At 40.8% G+C, this 20,095-nt stretch overlaps 1 protein-coding gene across 8 annotated transcripts in view; it reads left to right on the top strand.

The window, feature by feature from the left end:
• The window catches only part of CREB5 (cAMP responsive element binding protein 5), a 404,519-nt gene that overhangs the window by 206,258 nt on the left and 178,166 nt on the right, over nt 1-20,095 (top strand). The gene's annotated exons all lie outside the window — the stretch shown is intronic.

The raw sequence follows: 20,095 nt of genomic DNA, 5'->3' as shown, positions 1-20,095 counted from the left end.
TCTTTGGCCTACTCTAACTCGGGTAGATTTTGAGAGAGCTATTAAGGAGAAAATTGTTTGGTGCCTGCTTATTTTTCCCTGTCATTGGACATTGAGATAGACACCATCCTTTTCAGTAAGGAAACCACACATCTAAACCTGTCCCTGTTTCTCCAGGATGACAATGTAGAAAATCTTGGGAACGAGAAGGTGTTTCCATGTTTTGTGGGGAACAGAGGCTCATAGGGAAATAGCACTGGACACAGCACTAGAAAACCTGGATTGTGGTCATGGGCTAAAGGTGTGACCTTGGGCTAGTGGTTGTACCTCTCTGAGCCTCAGCTGTATCAAACAGTGACTCTTTCTGCCTGTCTCATGTTAAAAAAAGAAGATTACAAGAATTACTGTGAAACTGTAGCATACCAAACAAATGTAGTGTGTTACTATTGTCCTTTACAGTTTCTAGCCAGTAGTTTTCTCCTCAAAGCATATCCTTGTACTTCAATGCAAGACTTTGTAAAAAATGAGATTTGAAAACGGTTTGTAAGCTTCTGCATAATTTAGGCATTATTATAATAAAATGGACTTGATTTAGTGAAGATTTTCAAAACAATAACTTTTAAGATGGTACAGTAATTCATCCCGTATGATTTGAACCAGGGATATATTTAATCTATATAGGTAAGAGAAACAACTTTTGCAATCTTCTCATAGACTCTTCTAGAAAATTCGGAATAAGTCAAACTTTTAAGATTTGAAAAGATTTGCTTTTGAGGAAATTAAATCTTGACAAATGGAAACAATATCGTGAGGTAGTGAAGAGTGTGCGGGCTTCAGAGAAAAGCAGAACTTATCTATAATCAGAAGAGTTGGGCTTGAGTGCTGGTTCCACCACTTACTGTCCTGAGACCTTAGGCAGATTATTGAGTTGCTCTTGGCCTCATTTCCTCACCTGAAAAATGGGTACATAATTATAATTAACTATATAGATGTTTATGAGGATTAAATGAAATAATGCAAGTGAGCATTTAGCATAGTAAATGCTCAAAAATTGTTAGCTTTTTCTGAAAAAAATTGCATATTATAGAATTCCCTTCTTTAAGCCTGAATACACCATATTTTCTTTATCCATTTATCTGTCGATGGACATTTAGGTTGTTTCCACATCATGGCTATTGCTAACAATGCTGCAGTGAACATGGGAGTGCTAAAATCTCTTTGAGATTTTGATTTCCATTCTTTTGAGTAAATACTCAGCAGTGGGATTACTGGATCATATGGTAGTTCTTTTTTTTTTTGAACTTCTGTACTGTTTTCTTTTTAACATCTTTATTGGAGTATAATTACTTTACAATGATGTGTTAGTTTCTGCTTTATAACAAAGTGAATCAGCTATACTTATGCATAATCCCCATATCTCCTCCCTCTTGCATCTCCCTCCCATCCTCCCTATCCCACCCCTCTAGGAGGTCACAAAGCACCGAGCTCATCTCCCTGTGCTATGCGGCTGCTTCCCACTAGCTATCTATTTTACATTTGGTAGTGTATATATGTCCATGCCATTCTCTCACTTTGTCCCAGCTTACCCTTCCCCCTCCCCGTGTCCCCAAGTCCATTCTCTACGTCGACGTCTTTATTCCTGTCCTGCCCCTAGGTTCTTCAGAACCAATTCCTTTTTTTTAGATTCCATATATATGTGTTAGCATATGATATTTGTTTTTCTCTTTCTGACTTACTTCACTCTGTATAACAGACTCTAGGTCCATTCACCTCACTACAAATAACTCAATTTCATTTCTTTTTATGCCTGAGTAATATTCCATTGTATATATGTGCCACATCTTCTTTATCCATTCATCTGTCAATGGACATTTAGGTTGCGTCCATGTCCTGGCTATTGTAAATAGAGCTGCAAGGAACATTGTGGTACATGACTCTTTTTGAATTATGGTTTTCTCAGGGTATGTGCCCAGTAGTGGGATTGCTGGGTCGTATGGTAGTTCCGTTTTTACTTTTTTAAGGAACCTCCATACTGTTCTCCATAGTGGCTGTATCAATTTACATTCCCACCAACAGTGCAAGAGGGTTCCCTTTTCTCCACACCCTCTCCAGCATTTATTGTTTATAGATTTTTTAATGATGGCCATTCTGACTGGTGTGAGGTGATACCTCATTGTAGTTTTGATTTGCATTTCTCTAATGATTAGTGATGTTGAGCATCCTTTCATGTGTTTGTTGGCAATCTGTATATCTTCTTTGGAGAAATGTCTATTTAGGTCTTCTGCCCACTTTTGGATTGGGTTGTTTGTTTTTTTGATATTGAGCTGCATGAGCTGCTTGTAAATTTTGAAGATTAATCCTTTGTCAGTTGCTTTGTTTGCAAATATTTTCTCCCATTTTGAGGGCTGTCTTTTCATCTTGTTTATGGTTTCCTTTGCTGTGCAAAAGCTTTTAAGTTTCATTAGGTCCCATTGGTTTATTTTTGTTTTTAATTCCATTTCTCTAGGAGGTGGGTCCAAAAGGATCTTGCTGTGATTTATGTCATAGAGTGTTCTGCCTATGTTTTCCTCTAAGAGTTTTATAGTGTCTGGCCTTACAGTTAGGTCTTTAATCCATTTTGAGTCTATTTTTGTGTATGGTGTTAGGGAGTGTTCAAATTTCATTCTTTTACATGTAGCTGTCCAGTTTTCCCAGCACCACTTATTGAAGAGGCTGTCTTTTCTCCATTGTATATATTCTTGCCTCCTTTATCAAAAATAAGGTGACCATATGTGTGTGGGTTTATCTCTGGGCTTTCTATCCTGTTCCATTGACCTATATTTCTGTTTTGGGGCCAGTACCATACTGTCTTGATTACTGTAGCTTTGTAGTATAGTCTGAAGTCCGGGAGCCTGATTCCTCCAGCTCCATTTTTCTTTCTCAGGATTGCTTTGGCTATTTGGGGTCTTTTGTGTTTCCATACAAATTGTGAATTTTTTTGTTCTAGTTCTGTGAAAAATGCTGTTGGTAGTTTGATAGGGATTGCATTGAACCTGTAGATTGCTTTGGGTAGTAGAGTCATTTTCACAATGTTGATTCTTCCAATCCAAGAACATGTTATATCTCTCCATCTGTTTGTATCATCTTTAATTTCTTTCATCAGTGTCTTAGAGTTTTCTGCATACAGGTCTTTTGTCTCCTTAGGTAGGTTTATTCCTAGGTATTTTATTTATTAACTTTTTGTTACAGTGGTAAATGGGACTGTTTCCTTAATTTCTCTTACAGATTTTTCATCATTAGTGTATAGGAATGCAAGAGATTTCTGTGCATTAATTTTGTATCCTGCTACTTTACCAATTCATTGATTAGCTCTAGTAGGTTTCTGGTAGCATCTTTAGGATTCTCTATGAATAGTATCATGTCATCTGCAAACAGTGACAGCTTTACTTCTTCTTTTCCGATTTGGATTCCTTTTATTTCTTTTTCTTCTCTGATTGCTGTGGCTAAAACTTCCAAAACTATGTTGAGTAATAGTGGTGAGAGTTGACAACCTTGTCTTGTTCCTGATCTTAGAGGAAATGGTTTCAGTTTTTCACCACTGAGAATGATGTTGGCTGTGGGTTTGTCATATATGGCCTTTATTATGTTGAGGTAAGTGGAACTTCTGTACTGTTTTCTATCAAGCTGCACCATTCTATATTCTCACCAACAATGTGCAGAGTTTCCAACTTTTCCACAGCCCTGCCAGCACTTGTCTTTGGTTTTTTTGATAATAGCTGCCATGACAGGTGTGAGGTGTTAATCTCATTGTGGTTCTGATTCGCATTTCCCTGATGATTAGTGACATTGAGCATTTTTTCACATACATGTTGGCCAAGAAATTATTATGTTAAGTGAAATGAGCCAGTCACAGAAAGACAAATACAGCATGATTCTGTTTATATGAGGTATCAAAGATAGTTGAATTCATAGAATCAGAGAGTGGAATGGTGGTTGCCAGGGGCTCAGAGAAAGGGGAAGTAGGGAGTTCCTAATCAACCAGCATAAAGTGTCAGTCAAGCAAGATGAGTAAGCTCTAGAGATCTGCTGTACAACATTGTACTAATAGTCAACAACAATGTATAATAAAGTGTAATAATAATAATATGTAATAATGTGTAATAAAATGTAATAATATACTTAAAAATTTGTTAAGAGGTTATATCTTATGTTAAGTGTTCTTACAACAATAAAGTAAAATTTTTTTAATTTTAAAGTAAAAATGGCCCTGAAAATTGAGAAGGTCTGACCCTGGTTCTAAATATAGGAAAAAATATGAATATGGCTATTCAGATCATCCTCACAGAACTGGTCAGTTCTTAAGATTGATATGATATAAGCCTAGTAATACATTTTTGAATTAGATATAGTATGGGCTAGTGACCTTTTGATAATGCTTAAATAAGAGATTCATCAATAAGGAATAATTGGAAAGGAGGAAGAAAAGGTATTAACATGGTAAATTATTTTGCACAGATCTATTAATAACAGGACCCTGGTGCCTTACTAGGTAAGCACCCAAACAGTCTTCTGACATCATTTCTAGAATAGGATGGTCTCACTAAACCCCAGATTTGGGTCTCCAGGAAGCTTCCATCTTAAATTAAATCCTACTCAATAGTAAATAGATTTTGATTTAATATCCTTGAACTGATGAGTTTGCTTAGATTACTGTATGATTTAAACAATAAATAAAAGTTGTCTCCATCAAACATATAGTTGGAACCGAATCAGTGAAAGACAAAATTAATAGATCAGTGGAGCAGTCAATGCCAAGTCTCTGATTTATTCTCTGTTATTCAGGTAGCAGAAATAGAAGGAACCTACTCTTTGGAAATGCCAAAAATCACTGTTCCTGAACCCTTTATGCTAATATTGTTGAGGTCTTTGTTTTGGAGCCATCTGATGAGAAAAGCTACCTTATAGGGAATTCCTTTAATTTCTTCAGTAACTAAATCCACTTGGAAGAGGTGGTTCCATTTATACCAAGTGTCTTAGTGAACAGTGCTACTAAAGAATTCTACTATTAAAGGGAATATTCTAGAGCCTACTCTTCCTATGAAATCACACCCACCAAGGTCATGTCTTGGTATCACCAGATCTTCACACAGGCCTGGTACCTAATAAAGATCATTATTGTCTCCAGAAGGAATCTTCTTTAAGTGATGAAGGTGTTCATAGGGTAACAGTTTCTAACTACAATTTATATTTGGCCTTATGGAGATACTAGGAACCATATATCCAGGAATACCTATACCATTCACTTTTCCATACCTGGCCCCAGGCTCCCCCTTATTGTCACCCAGAGCCATCATGGTGAAGAGGAAAGAAGCCACAGATTAACCTACATTTAATAATATGCTTAGGGGCTTCCCTGATGGCGCAGTGGTTGAGAATCTGCCTGCCAATGCAGGGGACACGGGTTCGAGCCCTGGTCTGGGAAGATCCCACATGCCGCGGAGCAACTAGGCCCGTGAACCTCAACTACTGAGCCTGCACGTCTGGAGCCTGTGCTCCACAACAAGAGAGGCCGCGACAGTGAGAGGCCCGCGCACCGCGATGAAGAGTGGCCCCCGCTCGCCGCAACTAGAGAAAGCCCTCGCACAGAAACGAAGACCCAACACAGCCATAAATAAATAAATACAAAAAAATAATATGCTTATCCAGCCAGCCACTTTAGAGTCACGAAGACCCAACACAGCCATAAATAAATAAATAAATAAATAAATAAACAAATAAAATAATATGCTTATCCAGCCAGCCACTTTAGAATCAAGAGATGTCTGTAAAGATTGCTGTGTCCTCTGCTATAGAAATGCCATTAACCAAAGAGATAATCAAATGAAAAAGAATTAAATGAAAATCTATGATCCACCTACTATTGAAGATGAAGGAATGCTTGCTGGCATTAACATTTTACAAAACCAGTGAGGAGTCCCTGAATTAATTTCACCTAAATCTAGTCCCAAATTTGGAATTGAAGTCTAATCGAAAAAGTTATATTAAATCTCTATTTCCAAAAGAATTTCAGAATGGTGTGGACATTTCCACATGCCTAATATGGCAACATCTCCTGAGGGCCCTCAGAACTGAGTGGCCTTGGAATTGTGTAGTGAGACTAGGGCAGCCCCTAGAGATGTCCAGACTAGGATTAGTCAGAAAGTCCAATCTAGTCTTGGCTGGCCCTGGAGATTCAGAGGGGTCACAGGGAATCCTGCGTCTCTGGTAGAATAATGTTTGCCTTGTCAGGCAGTGTGTAAAAAACTATTGGCACGCAGGGTTACTGAAAAATGCCGAGAGCCAGAAAGTTTGGGTTATGATAGTTATGAACAAAGGAAAGTATTTACAATATCCCCTTGCCCCAAAATAGATTTTAAACACTATACAAGCACAATGGAATGTGTCCATTCATTTCTAAATGGGTCGTCTCCTACCCCCATGTTTAGGTCATAGCTATTTCTAGGCTTTCATGTGACAAGACCTTCACAGACCAAATTCAGTAGTGTCACTTCTGAACCAAGTGACTGCATGCGCTGTGGTTTTCCCTTGTTTATTTTGTCTTGTTTTATTTTACACAGCTTGTATCACTAGCCTCCCAATCAAGGTCAGTAGATTGAATTCAACCCCATTCGTTTAAAAGAGCGATAAATTCATGCCAGCACCATGATCTCACCCCCCTGAGTAGCAGAATGTGGCCGTGCTGTGCTGTGAAGTCAGCCTTCCAGACGCAAGTGTTCAGTGTGACCCTGAAACCACACCTGAAAGACAGGATGGTGTCGTCATACCAGCACGTGTTCTGACTTCAGCCTCATTTATGAAGGGCAACATGTATCCGGAGGTGAAAGAAAAACCTGAAATGGTTGATGTATTGTTATAATTGAGGAAGCGCCTGTAATCTAAATAAACGATATCAATGGAGAAGACTCATCCAAATACCAGCATGGAATTTCCTAATACTTGCTGCCAATTTGCTATCGAGGAGATGGTTAGGAAGTCTCAGGTGGGTGCTAACTGCACAAGGGCCAAAAAGGATCTCATTACCAGGGTGGAGGTCAGTGATGAACACTGTGATATGAAGTCACGTTCCTTGCAGTGCAGCTCTTTGCAGTGTGCGAGGCTGGAGATCTGTGTGCAGGCAATGTCGAATGTTTCCTGTGGGTGGAACTCAGGTGAGGAGAGTGGCAAGTTTCTCTTGTCGCCAGATGAATTCTTATACACATACACACATTCATTCTCTCTCTCTCTCTCTCTCTCTCTCACACACACACACATGCACACAACACCCTTCCTCCCTCCGATCATATATCCTCTTAAAGATCTTCATTACATCAGCCATGCAGGAAGGGAAAGAAAACCCTTACCAACTTGTAGTCATCACACTTTCCCCTAAGGCAGCTATTACAAGACTATGAAGATGTACTCTAGCAATGAAGGGGCACCCAAAGAGGAGGGAGACTGCACCATCCTATAACAGCTGGGGCTGAAGAGAGCAGAATTACAGCTGGCATTTCTTAAACTTGTATTATGTATACTGAGTGTTTTATATACATTTTCTTAGTTAATCTTCACATCAACGTCTTGAGGTAGGGACTGTACTTATTTCCATTTTATAGATGAAGAAATTGAGGCTCAGAGATGTTAAATGACTTATTTATGGTCACACAAATCCACTCTAAACCACTGTACAATGCAAGCCAAAATACTCCCATCTGCTTCTTTATATGAGAATGTATAGAATGACAACTTGTTGTTCTGCACCAAATACAGTCTCTACTTACATATGTATGAATATGGATGGCTAATAATATGTTTGGGGCTGAGTGTGTCCAAGATTTCATAGATGGACACTTGCACACTCTTATACTGGTAACATTTCGTCCTGTTAACAGATGTTTTGACCTTGTGGTAGCCTCTGGTCATATTCTAATATTTTTAGCCAAAGTTAAAATAAAAGAATCTTTCTGTTTCAAAATAGCCTTGCAGATCAAGCTCTGTACAATCCGAAATGCCACTTCTCTGTTTGGCGAGGGTTAAATGGTTGTCTCAGGCCAGCGTTTAGTTCACATTCTATAAATGGCTCTTACTCCTTGATCTGACTCACTGTATGTATTACAGCAAAGTCACTTACAGATCAATTTATTTTTAGAATCTTAAAGAAACAGATTCAACAGGGAGTGTTTGTCAGACCACAGGCTGATGTGAGGGAAAACATACCTTGGTGAGGAACTTTCTGTTTGATTCCTCTGCCCACAACTCTCTGTTAGTGATAGGCCTTTGCATGTTGTGTTAAATGTTTTGAATTATTTAAATAGCAGAGTGGCAGAATTTTATGCCAACATCTTACATAATAGAGGAGTTTTTGTGGTGTGCAAGTGGGAGAGCCTTTTGCATCTTAAGTAAAATAATGTCAGGAAATAATCTGCACAATTAATCTTCATAAAGAAGAGAAAGATTATATACCCGTCTCCTACCTTGCAACTTTGTAATGGAAATTTTCTTTAAGATCAGAACCCAGGAATATGATAAGAACAGTGATGATAATGATAATGGTGATGATGATGGTGACGATGATGAGAGCGGTGATGGTGATGATGATGGTGACGGTGATGACGATGATAACCACCACCACCATTAGGAGAGATTCTGTATCCGTCCGTTAAATAAATATGGCATGCTGCCCTCTACAGGTGTTCAGTCTAAACCGGATAGTATCAAATTCATACAAATAGATGAAGCATTCTCAAACACACAGACCAATGTATAAATGCAAATTGAATATTGAAGCCAGTTAAATAAGTAAAACCTTTATACTCTACAGGTCTCATTTGTGTGAATTCGGAAGCCAAAGAAGGAGCAAGCATTTAGTAACATTTATTTTAAATTTCTCATCTGAATTTTTGAGTATGTATATTTGAGGCCAATGTCAGAAGCTGGGAAGACCAACTGGGAGTTTGTGGACTTGTTTTCTGTTGACACTAGAAAAAGCTAATTGTTCTTTGGTTTGCCTGAGGATAACAGGTGTTTAATGAACAATTAATAAATAACAACGGGTCTGGAAATCTCGAATTTGTTAGCTTTTCAAAAAGGTTGGATTTTATATCACATTCAACCAACATTTTTAGAAACTAAACTAACAGGCTTTGAAAAAAAAAGAGGGTCCACCTGGCTCCTTCTTTACCCTTCTACTTCTGCCTTACCCCAGTCAATCATTGTTATTTTAGTATCTGGGTTGAACATTTTTCTCAATTTACTCTGTGCTCTTCCTTGCTGGGGATATGAACCAACAGAGGAAACACTGCTGGGGAAAGAGTCTTTAGAATTGATTTCTTGTACCCGCCTTCTACCCTTGAGTTTAGTTTACGTTAGTTCAGCTTGATCACTGAACTGTTCCTAATGTTATTCCTTCACTCTAAAAGGAAGGGCTGGTCAGTGGGGCTGAGAACCCACTAGTCCTAACTTGCTGGGATTTTGCCATATGGGCCAATAAGAGCATAAAGCAGTAGTGATGAGCACCAGCTTTAGAGAAATCCTGGGCTTGTGTCCAGCTCCCTCCACTTACCTGCTGGGTGTCAGTGGGCAAGTTATAGAATGCCTCTGAGCCTCAGTTTCCCATCAGCAAAATGAGTACAATAGTATCTACCTCATAGGAGTTTTGGGAGGATTTTAAAATACACTACAAGAGGGCTTCCCTGGTGGCGCAGTGGTTGAGAATCTGTCTGACAATGCAGGGGACACGGGTTTGAGCCCTGATCTGGGAAGATCCCACATGCCGCGGAGCAACTAGGCCCGTGAGCCACAACTACTGAGCCTGCGCGTCTGGAGCCTGTGCTCCGCAACAGGAGAGGCCGCGATAGTGAGAGGCCCGTGCACCGCGATGAAGAGTGGCCCCCGCTTGCCACAACTAGAGAAAGCCCTCGCACAGAAACGAAGACCCAACACAGCCATAAATAAATAAATAAATAAATAAGTGAAATTCTAAAAAAAAAAAAAAAATACACTACAAGATAAAGCATTTTATAAGTACCATCTTGTTTCATTCCCATGACTACCTTGTAAGGAAGAGACTACTGTCTCCCCAACTTGCAGAATGAAGAAATGAAGCTTAAGGAGGTTAAGCAAATGAATCCAAGTTACAGGGCTGGTAGGTGTGGAGCTGGATTCAAGCCCAGGCTGAGGCCATGCTTTTGACCTCTGTGTCATTCTGTCTGATATCTGTATCCATTTTCCCCACACATGTTACTAGGATGCTAAAAAGAATGTTTCACTTCACTCTTGAAGTCCTCCCTCTCCCCCATCATTCCGATTTCTTGCCAGACTCTGGTTCCTCCAACTGCAAGAGGTACAGATGACAAGAGAGTCAGGCTCTGCCACCTACACTCTCGGTGCTTGGTAGACATGGAAGATGCTACCAAAAAAATTGACTCTACCCTGTGGCTCTCAGAGTTGACTTATATAGTCAAAAAGAAGGGGATCCTTGTTAGTGGCTAATGTTAAAATCCCAAAGCACAGTCAGCCAAAACCTCATCCAGATGCAAGTGTGTGGTCACTGGTCATGCATTTCTGTTTGCTGAATTCCATACAGCCAAGGCAACTGCCTTGCCTCGCTGAAGATCCACAGGGGAAAAAAGTTATGTGTGCTAGTACGAAAAAACATGCAAGCAGAGTTCTCCCTTGTCATCAGGAATGTTTGATACAGCCATGTTTATTCCGTGGCCTCCATCCATGGTAAATGTGCCATCATTTCTCATGTGGGGAAAACTGACCCAGAGCTTCCTTATTGGCTGCTCATTTTGTTAAAATGACATAACATCGTAGAGGATAATCTATTGCAATCAAAACAATTTTGTGGAATTATAAAAGTATATGCATTTTAGTGAAATAACTACTGCTAGAATCTTTTTGGCTACTGTCAGACTTAAAACGTGTATAAGTTGTCCTTAAGTACCACATGCTCCTTTTCTTCACCTAATTTCTTACATCCTCTGGGGAAAGTTTACGATAGTGATATTCTAACAGATCATTGTCTTTCCTCATTAGGTACACTCGTTTTATTAGTTCATTCTTTGCGGGTACATTTTTGTATACCTAAAATATGTATTAGCCATTTTATGATAGTACAGATTCATTATTTTCTGTATATTCTTATCATAGATTGCTAGAATAAGTGACCTTTGTTCTGTATGAAGAATGACTCTCAGTTCTACCTTTAAATATCACTTTTTGTCAAAGACTCCACTGGCTTTACCATATCTGAATTGGATGATTTTTAATATAAAGTACTTGGAATTGTTGTGGAAGAATTCAAATCGAAAATTAAAATTTCCTGGTGATCTTTTTGATACAAGCACTAGCTAATATTCATTGACTGCTTACTATACCCCAGGCTTTGTTCCAAGCTTTATCTGTATCAACCCCTCAATTCTTATAACCATCCTACAAGGTGCCCATTTTACAAACAGGAAAATCGAGGCGTGAGAGGTTAAGTAACCTGACCTTGGTGACACAGCTACTAAGTGCTGTTTCTGGGACTCAAACCCAAAGGGGTTGGGCCCAGCATCTGCTTTCTTAACCCCTCCCCTTTAGTGCAACTTCCACCTCCGGGTGATAGTATCCATTTTATTGCTTTTAAAGGACATTTACATACTCTTTTAAATGAATACAAGTAGATTGTTATCTTTAGCCATAGAGAGAAGGAAGAGCCTATTTAAGAAGGGATCTAACCAATAAGCCATAATTTATTTTTTCTCATGCTCTATGGAAAGGCCTGGTGAAGGAGGCCTATTATGTCTTACTCCCCCTGGTGTTCACAAAGGGTGCCTATGGGGCCCTTAATCAGATGTAGGGAAAGGAGCCCTGGGAAGGCTTCATTTCCTTTCTGTTCCTGAGCTTGAGAAACAAAAAGCAGCTAGAATGTGATACAGGAGTTCCTTTTCTCATCTGTTTTTCCTCTCAAGGCTTGCAATAAGTTCAGCATCCCACTGCAACCCTTGACGGCCAAAGTTATTAAAATTTCTAATTTCCTAAAATTTCTCGTGTCCTCCACCCCCATCCGCTCTGCCACGCCCCTGGCCTTCCGCCAGGGCGGCTGGTTCTCCCTAATTAGCATGGTGGTTCTGATAATCTTCCCCTGTCTTCAGCCCTGGCTGCTGGGCATTTTTTCCCCCAAATCTCCATCACAGTTTTCCTTGTTATTGTTTGCTTGGAGTTTCTGACAGCCAGTATTCCATGGAGAAAAATGTAAGATCACCTTGAATTTTCAAGTCAACTTGAGCTTCAATTGTTTGTATTAGATAAAACGGCACTGGGACCCTTAATTTAAAGAGTGGCTCAGCCCTGGCTACCTGTGGCTCTCACTTAGGGAGTGTTAAAAAATACCAGAGTTTGGGCTCCACCCCCAGAAAGTTTGAATCATTTCTTCTGGGGTGGAGCCCAGGCATCAGCGTTTTTATTCTTTTTTTTTTTTTTTTTTTTTTAATATGAGGTCATGGTTGAGAAACACTGGACTAAATTAATCTTTTGGCTTAAGTTTGAATACCAAGACTCTGAAAGGCCTTGGCTCAGAAATATATTAAATTCATTTAAATGGACAGTTGTAGTTCCTGTCTGTTTTAACCTGTTTGTTAAAATGTGAAAAGGGATTTTTGCTATACAGCATGGTCATCCCCAAATTAAAGGGAAAGGTTGAAGTTCGTGGCACTTTTGAAGTGGCCGCCCCACCCCCCAGCCCCCAGGCATCTCTGGCCACATCCTTTGCAAGAGGCCAAAGTGTTCTGTAGCTGAGATGTTTCAGCTTATCTTCAGCCCTGAGGCAAATCAGGACAATCACCAGAAATCATTTTCACATCAGTGCCTGGTGCATACTGGGTGCTCAAGAAATCAAAATTTGTATGTGGCTTAGTACAAAATGCAGGGGCTACTGTTACTGTGTGATTTTGGAGATGAGTCTGGTTCCTCATCTGTACAATAGATTTAATAGTGCTTGCCTTACAGGATTGTTTACAAATTGAATTTCGTAATTTATGCAAAAGCTCCTGATCTACCTGCTACCACGCAGCAGTCACTGCTCCCCAAAGATCTGGAAACTCTTCCCAGTTCAGAGGAGGGAATTTCTCTCATACTAACTGTCATTACTATGATATTGGCTGACATCCTCAATTTTATCTTTCAAGGAGGTCAACGAGTCCTGTCATATCTCCCATCTGTAAGACCCTAAAGACAGACAGCGACCAGGGGCTTTTGTGGTTTGTGCTCACAGCACATACAATAAGACCACATAGGTTTCCTGGACTTCCCTCTGTTGATTTACTGAAAACTGTTACTGCCAGGGCTGCCACAGCATCCCCCCCACGCCTGCCTATTGTCCATGTCCTGTCTGGTCACCTCCCCTGGTTCTGAGTCCTTCCAGCAGGCTTACCATCTGTCAATCTACTTTGCCCTCAAATCCTTCTTGAAGAGGTTTCAGCACCCAAGGGAAGTCAACGGGCTCCCCCAGAACCCAGGGGACTTGGCCAGGAAATCTGCATTTCAAGGGGTGAGAGAAGAAGGAGATGACTAGAGAAAACCAGCAACTTCTATGTGAGCATCCAGAGGGGGCAGAACTGGAGAGAGAACAGTGTGAACTCAGAGAATGTCACGTCCTGTAGGAGGACGGACGTGGTGGTCAAGGAATAGACTTATGAAGTCAAACAGTAGCCCCTGAGACATTAGAGAGGCTCTGCTGCCTGTTAGTGCTTTTTGTGTAATATTTCTCTGACTTTTCTAGGAAAATCCTTCTTAGGCATGTCCTCTGCTGTGTTCATTCACTCAGCAAACCGTGATGAAGTGCCTAGCATTGGCTAAGCAGAAAGGACAGCCCTGACTCAGGGAGTACAGTCTGGTGTGTGCGTGGTGGGGGAGGATATGAAACAGGCATTGAACACTGATAGATTTAACTAGGTTAAGAACAGTCAAATTAAAAACAAACAAAAAATGTAAGCCAAACTTCCAATGCCTTTCCTCCCTCATGTTCCCTTTTTCCCACTTAACTAGTGGATAGTGGTTAAGAGCCCAGACTTCTAAGTGAGGTTATCTGTTTAAATGGTGGATTCAGCGCTACCTGTGTGATTTCGGGCTAAATGATACCTCACTTTATGTCTCTGAAAACTGACATCATAAAAATGCTTACAGATTGTTACGGAGATTAAATGAGATAATACACGCAAAATCCTTAGAAAAGTGTTAAGCACGTAGTAATCACTCAACAAAGGTGAGGTTATTAGTATTAATCCACCGGACTATGTTAAGACAGAGAGTCTGAGGAGGGACACACAGAGGCAGGCCCTGTAGGGAAATCCAAATGACTAATTTATTGTCCCATTCTCCTTTCACCCTTCCCTCAGAGAGTTGTTCTGGAATCACGCACCCGGTGTACAGGCCAGCCAAACTGTTCGGCTGCTGCTGGTTCCTGAGCTCTTCTTTCTGGCCTCAGTTGACAGAGCTGAGAGGCTCTGGGCAGCCAACAAACAACTCTGTATTTGCAGTCGAGCAGGCAGCTGGCAAGTGGGGAGTTTCTTTGCTCCAAAAGATAAGCAGGACAGTCAGGGGCTGAATGGTCTATGCTGCTTTCAGGAAACTCATTGACCTTCCAGAGTTAGTCAGGACCCTTGACACATAGGGCTACAGCATTCTCCTCCTGAGGTAGCCTTTACTTCTTAGGAGTCTCAAGTCTTCCCAAAGCTCTGACCCTCCCTGATTCAGATATTCTGAACAGCTGTCTCAGCTTTGTCTAAGGGATGAGATCTAATAAATTTCAAAAATTAATCTTTGTTTATCAGAGACGTCATTTACATATAAAGGCTCTTTGCCAAGTGGAGTTTCCACCATCAGAGAAGCATTGATACTGATTACGTTTCTATAAACATCGAACTTTTGACCAATGATGGACCCAGGAGCATAGATTTGGGAGGATGGACTTCTACATCGCATTCAGAAATCATGGACTTCCAAGGTTGACGGGATCCTCAGAGGTCTCCCCGTCCAAGCTGTCCATCCGATGGATAACTTCCAAACAGCCCCAAGAGGTGGCTGCCCAGCTTCTGCCCAAACCATTCTGTGCTGCCCTGTGCTCACTAGCGCCTACAGCACCCTGCTCCTGTGATGCCTACTTGGACAGCTTAAAATTGTTAGAAAGTACCACTTCTATGGAGTCAATTATGTTTTTCTGGATTTCTACCCGTAAGACTTAGCCCTACTCATTTGACTTAACACTAAATCCATGTATCCCTTCTCCAAAATGTTGCTCACTTCTAATACCGGCTGATTAATTACCTATTCCTAATAGCAACTTGGGGAACAATTAGAGATCTACATTTCAGTATAGTCTGTTTGAAATTCTTATTCGCAAATCTGTGTTTTTTGGAAACCCAAGAATACTTGAAACCAAGCGCTGAAAAAACATGTGTTTTTCATTTTCACCTGACATATTGCATCTTAAGGCATCATTCTGGGTGTGCAGCAGCTGAAAAAGTTTGAAAAAATGTAACTGCTCAAAACTAGAGTGATACGGGGACACATGGTGAAGCAAAACGGTCAATGCATAAAGCAGTTTGGTGTATGGCTTGGGGGTTGGAATCATTCCGATTGCATAGATTACCATATAAGAGGACAACAGCATGGTTAAAAGTCTCAAAAGTTTCCAAATACATTTTTAACCATTTTTCACCCTGCTAGCTAAGAGAGTGACTTTTTGTACACAGAAGACATATGTCGATAGGTTCCTTCAGTATTAATTCAACATTTATTTATTAAGTACCTTCCTTGTATTCCAGGCAGAGAATCAACACGAGGAGGTATGCGTGACTATCTTTCCCACGTTACAGAAGAGAAAACTAGGTACAAACATTAGTAACTTACCCAAAGTTATGCAACTAGTAAGTGGTTGCACTGGGGTTAGAACTAGAGATCTGGCCGCAGAATGCATGGTCTCAACTGCCACCCAGCACCAACAGTGGGACACACAGACATGTGGAAACCTTTCAACCCTGCGCTGCTGAGTGTACCTTGAGCAGGACAGTTTGTCCTTTTTCACTGTGGGAAGGATTTCAGGATGCTGACCCCAAAGCATCATCGGCTTTAATCTGTCTCTAAGAATTCTTCACCCCAATTCCAGTGTGTGGGGTTTCCCCCCAAGTCATTCAAAGCAATTCTCTAACACCAGCTGGGTGTCCTACAATTCACCTCAATTCTGACACCATCTATCCAGGGGTAGCATCAGGTCGCACATGTTAATGGTTCAGTCCCACAAAACTGCCCTCCACCCCACTTCAGACACCTGTTGCCAGTCTAGGTTGTCACCTGTGCTTCTGACCAGGACCAGCTATAGATCAGAGATCTCCATGATCCCCTCCTTGGGTTCAGTTAATTAGCTGGAGCAGCTTACAGAACTCAGAGCAACATTTTACTTACTAGATTACTGGTTTATTATAAAAGGATATAACTCTGGAACAGCCAGATGGAAGAGACGCATAGGGCAAGGCATGTGGGAAGGGGCACGGAGCCTCCATGCTCTCTCCTGGTGCCAGTCTTTCCAAATCCCCAACCCAAGAGCTCTCTGAAACCTGTCCTTTTGGATTTTTCTGGAAGCTTCGTTACGTAGGCATGGTTGATTAAGTCATTGGCCGTTGGAGATTGATTCAACCTTCAGCTCCTCTCTCCTCTTGGAGGTCTGGGGGTGGGACCAAAAGTTCCAACCCTCTAATCACGTGGTTTGTTGTCCTGGCAACCATCCCTATCCCTAGGTGGGGGGGGTGTCCAAAAGTCACACCATTAATTAACATAACAAAAGACACTTTAGGAAATCCCAAAGGTTTTAAAAGCTCTGTGCCAGAATCAGGGATGAAGATTAAATAAATAATTCTTTTGTAAGTCACAGTATCACAGCCTCCCAGTGGGGTACCCTAACCCGCACGTCTCCCTTTGGTGCCCTGACAGTCATTTTGGAGTTGCTTTCTGTGTGGTGTGTAGTAGAAAGAACCCTAAGACTGAACATTGGAATTCCTGAGTTAGAGTCCCAGCTCCATGAGATAAGAGCTGTGTGACCCTGGGCAAGGCACTTCATCCCTTGAGATTCAGTTTCTTCCTTTGTAAAAATACCCGTCTCCCAGGTTCGTGGTGAGGATTCTTTGCTTTCTAACAAATGTTGACCACCTCGGACGTGCCAAGCACTTGGTGAAGTTTTGGGTATGCACTGGGTGCTGCCCTTTTATAGAGCCTGCAGTCACGTGGGGAAGGTAGGCAAGAAGTAAGCAAACACATGGATAATTGCAAATGGAAATGAAGGTTCCGAAGGAAATGAAAGAGCTCAGCATTAGGAAATTGAGTGGGTGGGAGCACCTGCTTAGGTAAGGCGGCCAGGGGTGGTCTCCCTGGGAAAATGTGTCCAAAAGATGAGGAGATACCTGCCAAGTGAAGAGCAGGGAGAATTTCAGGCCTAGGAATGGCATCTTTACAGGCTCCGAGCTGGGAAAAAAGATTAAAGAACATTTATCATATATGTGTATGAGGGCCCTTTGTAAACCAAAATAGGGTAAACCCATGTAAAAAACTTCAACTGCAAACAAAAAAATAGCATGGGCCACGTGCAAAATCCACCTCAGACCATGTTCTTCCCATAAGAGTCAAGACTAACATTCTAACCCAGGGAAGTGTGTTCCATTTCCACAAGATAACAGCCTTTATCCCTCACACCAACATTTTAGGTGCGTGGACTGAACAAACACAAGTAGTAATGTTTTCCTTGATTTCCATCATCTACCAAGGAGCAGAACTTCCTCCCTCTCTCACTTTTCCATTTCCTCTACCTCCTGTCCTTGCAGATTGGGCAACAATTTCTAAAAATTTCCTGCAGTTGACTGATGACAGGACATGGGTGTCTGGAGTCTGAACTGCCTGACTAGAGCTAGGACAAGATGTTGAAAAAGAAGCAAGGAGGGTCCCTGTCTGATTCTCTGCTGATGCCTGGATTTGGGGGTGACTGTCAGTAGGGCTGAGCTCCTACTTTTCTCTTCAAATGTTTTGGTGTTTAAATGTTTTGTTCACCATCCTTAAATATGTCTATAGTATGTAAGGAACACTGGTAATGCTAAGGCAGGAAGGACTTATTGTAAGGGGATCCCTGGAGAGCGTAGAATGCTGCCGCTTACTTCTATTTAGTGTTCCTTACACAGAAGATGTAACTGAAGTATCAGCAACAGTGTCACCAAGAGAAGATTTTTCAGCCCACCGTCTTGAAGGTTAGCCAGCCACTGACTCTAGTCATCCTCTATGACATCACCCATTGTCCCTTTCCTCACAGCATTTATCATTCTCTGAAATATCATACATTTATTTTTTTGTTTATTATCCACCTCCCCCACTACAACGTTAGCACCCTAAGTTCGAGGCACTCACCATCCTGTTCACCCTGTGTACCCAGTTTCTTAAATAGTGTCTATAGTTTAATGGTTACTCAGTGGCTGAATGATGAATGTACCCATAGATCAAGCTATAGTAATGACAGTGATCTTCCATAGCTGTCATCAAGTTCTAGACACTCCTCCTAGTGCTTTAAACATCTAATTCACTTAATCCTTTGGATAAACACATGAGGTAGGCATTAGTATTGTTCCTATTTGTAGATGAGTAAACTAAGGCACAGAGAAATGGAGTATTTTGCCCAAGCTCACACAATACGTGCCAGAACTAGGATTCAGACTCAGACTGTCTGGCTCTAGAATCTACACTTTCATCCACTACACTGATATTCCGTAGAACGTGTTGTTGTTCCAAAAGAAATATCCATGATACCAAAACAAAACAAACAAAACTCTTTGACCACAAAATTATTTTCCTCAAATGAGACAATCAGTTTAACTAAAGGAAGATTCAAGTGTGTTTGTGTGTTTGTGTGTGTGTGTAAAGAAAAGAGAGGTAGAAAATTTGGTATTGTGAATGTTCTTTTAGCCTGAACTCTTGGATTATCAGGAATTACTTTTGCTTCTGCCTACATCTCACACCTAGAAAAATACTTTTGAGAACACCTGAAGAGAAAGTAAAGAAAGTGTCCCTTCTATAACAATTACCATTTCTACCCTGTGCAGGGTGCTCACACAGTAGTCAGGCCAGGCTGAGGATGGTGAGTCAGGAGCCTTCCCTGGCATCCTTTTGATTTGCTGGCCACTTGGTGTATGGATCTAACAGCAATGGCGGCGATGGTGGGGACTCAGGGTAGAGGGGGTCGGGAAGGAGGATTATGAATGTACGGGCATCATAAGCTTGTCCAAAGAAATAAATACAGAGGCAGTGGCACTGCATCTCTCTTTGAGTCTCCTTGGTCTTGCATCTTCAAATCTAAAAGATAATAATCTAGCCTGTCTCCAGTTATTGGACAGCACAAATTCCATGCTGCCTATAAAATGAGACCAAATCTCTAAATCACTGTTATCTGAAGCCAGGAGTCTGGCTTTTAAACAAAAGAGTGAAAAGAAAATCGATGAGTCTGAAACCTTAGCCTGTCTTCTTGGCTATCTGATCAGTTAAGATTCCCAGAATAAAATGTAAAATGAAGGTAATTGATAACAATTTTGAGCCTCATCTTTTTCTCAAAGGTTGGCAGTGTTTTGTAAGTGTGATCTTGGTTTTTCCCATTATAGCCTTATAAAATGGTGTACAAATTTCCACATGAGTTTCATTTGAACTTTAATCTATGCATCCAGCCTGTCTCTGAACAGCCACTGGAATCTTTTGGCTCTGAAGGAGTTTGTTTTTAAAAAAACTGTTTTCACCCAAAGCTTTAATCATGCCATTTCCCTTTCAGACCAGTTGAACAAATAAATGCATACTCATGAATTAAAACTGGTATTTTATAATAGGACGGGCAAAAAAAATCCAAATCTCCTCTTTATATGCTTCACTCTCTCCTTAAGGGAAAATATTTAATATTCTACATCATTTTGATGATTATAATTTTAAAATTATTATGAGCTATTCATCACAGAACTTTTTCATTGTACCATTCACTGCTTAAAAAATGTAGATGGCCTGATGTCTAAGGACCTTGCAAGCCCTCCTGTGTGTATCTTAC

Source organism: Balaenoptera ricei, chromosome 9 (assembly GCF_028023285.1).
Source record: "Balaenoptera ricei isolate mBalRic1 chromosome 9, mBalRic1.hap2, whole genome shotgun sequence".
Classification (NCBI taxonomy): Eukaryota; Metazoa; Chordata; class Mammalia; order Artiodactyla; family Balaenopteridae; genus Balaenoptera; species Balaenoptera ricei.
Note: the sequence above shows the minus strand (reverse complement) of the source record. Positions and strands in the feature narration are given on the sequence as shown.